The sequence below is a fragment of the Corapipo altera genome, unplaced genomic scaffold, assembly GCF_003945725.1.
Source record: "Corapipo altera isolate COAL_440 unplaced genomic scaffold, ASM394572v1 60554, whole genome shotgun sequence".
NCBI classification, from domain to species: domain Eukaryota; kingdom Metazoa; phylum Chordata; class Aves; order Passeriformes; family Pipridae; genus Corapipo; species Corapipo altera.
Window position 1 is genome coordinate 8,116 of NW_020885674.1, and position 2,569 is coordinate 10,684.

General features: G+C 50.0%; 1 protein-coding gene across 1 annotated transcript in view; it reads right to left on the reverse strand.

The window, feature by feature from the left end:
* Positions 1 to 2,521, reverse strand: part of LOC113940714 (dysferlin-like) — a gene marked incomplete at its 3' end in the record, with an annotated part of 8,902 nt that extends 6,381 nt beyond the window's left edge. The window contains exon 1 of the mRNA XM_027631860.1: positions 2,384 to 2,521. The remainder of the gene's footprint in view (positions 1 to 2,383) is intronic.
* Between the last annotated feature and the right edge of the window lie 48 nt (positions 2,522 to 2,569).

Here is a 2,569-nt window from a genome sequence, read left to right on the forward strand (position 1 = left end):
GGAAAGGGACAGGGAAAGGATCAGGGACAGGGAAAGGGACAGGGACAGGATCAGGGACAGGGAAAGGGACAGGGACAGGGAAAGGGACAGGGAAAGGGACAGGGACAGGGACAGGGACAGGGAAAGGGACAGGGACAGGGAGAGGGACAAGGTCATGGACAGGGTCAGAGACAAAGTCAAGGACAGGGATAGAGTCAGGATCAGGGAGAAAGTAAAGGACAAGGTCAGGGACAGGGTCAGGATCAGGGACAAGGTCAGGGACAAAGTCAGGGGCAGGGAAAGGGACAGGGAGGGGGACAAGGTCAGGATCATGGACAGGGGCAGAGACAAAGTCAAGGACAGGGACAGTCAGGATCAGGGACAAAGTCAGAGATGGGCAGGATCAGGGACAAGGTCAAGGACAGGGACAGAATCAGGGACAGGGATAAGGTCAGAGATAGGATCAGGGACAGGGAAAAGGACAAGGGACAGGATGAGGGACAGGGAGAAAGTCAAGGACAGGATCAGGCACAGGGATAAGGTCAGGGACGAGGTCAGGGACGAGGTCAGGATCATGGACAGGGTCAGGGACAGGGTCAGGGACAGGGTCAGGATCAGTCAGAGGGAAAGGGACAAGGTCAGGGACAAAGCCAGGGAAAAGGTCAGGATCAGGGACAGGGACAAGTCAGGGACAAGGTTAGGGACAAAGTCAGGGACAAAGTCAGGGACAAAGTCAGGGACAAAGCCAGGGACAGGGAAAGGGACAAAGTCAGGGACAAGGTCAGGGACAGGGAAAGGGACAAAGTCAGGGACAGGATCAGGATCAGGGACAAAGTCAGGGACAAGGCCAGGGACGAGGTCTGGATCAGGGACAGGGATAAGTCAGAGACAAGGTCAGGGACAAAGAAAGAGGGACAGGATCAGGGACAAGGACAAGATCAGGGACAGGGTCAGGATGAAGGCACAGGCAAGGACAGGGACAGGGACAAAGTCAGGGACACCCTTCAGGGTCAGGACACCCAACCCACACATTCAGTAAAAATAGAAATAATCCACAGGAATTTTCCCTCATTGCCCTTTTTTTTCTCTCTCAGCCACTTTTCCCTAATCCAAGTGCTGCTGGTTTTCCATCCAGAGCCCAAGGATAGAAAAAAGAAAAATCCCAATTTACGGATTTTAGCTCATTTTTGCTGCCAGCTGGGTTTGGGCTTTGGGGCTTTGCTGAGTTTATTTTGTTTGACTTTATTTTTTTAGAGCTTGTTCAGTGCTGATTCTCTGCTCCCGAGCCGGCACCACCCAAGGAATGTCACTGGAGATGGGAGAAACTCGGGAATTGCCTGGCAGGGGAACGGCAGCTTAAATTTCTTGGGGCGGCAGAGGGTCAGGAATCAGGGGAAAAAACGTGAAAAAAATTTAAAAACAGGATATATTGTCTAAAAAAAAGCACCGTCTGGGCCAAACCTTCAGTGCCCTGGGATTGCAGAACACAGGGAGCTGCTCCTGGGATCTGCTGTGGGAGGAGCTGGAGTCCTCCAGCGGCACAGCCCGGATCTCTCCGGGGAGGAGCAGCTCCAGCTGGGTGGGAATCCCAGAGAAGCTGCGGATGCTCCATCCCTGGAATTGTCCAAGGTCGGGTTGGACGGGGCTTGGAGCAACCTGGGACAGTGGGAGGTGGCAGGGGGTGGGATGGGATGACCTTCAGCACCTTCCTGACCCAACCCATCCCATAATTCCATGAAACTGGAGCCGCTGTTGGGATCTGAGGTTTCCCCGAGTTATTTGCTCTCTATTTTGGGGGGAAAAGGTTTAAAAAAAGTTTAAAAAAAGGTTCAGGGGAACCTGAACACTCCCACGAGAGAGAGAGACTGGGCACCCATCAGCCTGAAGAGTTTTTTTTTCCTGGACTGAGTGGAGGGAGAAAGCTTAAAGGGACTGATGGAAGTGTATAATATCATATAGATGGTTGCTTTTAGCTTGTGCAGTATATTTATTTGTGTAAATAAATGTAAATATACTGCCCCTTTCCTCAATTATATATATATTATATAATTAGATATTATAATACAATTATATTAATTATATTTATTATATATTATATATTTATTATTTATTATATATTATAATTATATTATATTATATAATTATAATTATATTCTATAATTACATAATATTATATATATGGTTGCTTTTAGCTTGTAGGGTACATTTATCTGTGTAACTAAATGTAAATACACTTCCCCTTTCCCCTACAGAAGCCTCTGGCCTGAAAGTTTCTCTTCGGTGTTGAGATGTAACTGTGGGCAGGGGTGTGTGGGGGAAGCCCGGAAATTGGATTTTGGGATTTTTGTGGCAGCTCAAAGGACCACACCCCACACCCCCCCCATGGCCAGGGATTCTGAGGTACCTTGAGGAAGATGGTCTGGAGCTTCCCGCAGTCGGAGCCGCAGCAGTCGGGGATGTTGCGGGAGAAGAGGACGCGGTGGGCGGGGACCCGGGCGTAGGCCACACGTCTGTCCCCCTGCAGCAGCCAGATCACGATGTCCGGGAGGCTGTTCTGGGGCTGGACACAGGACAGGGGTCAGTGGGAGGC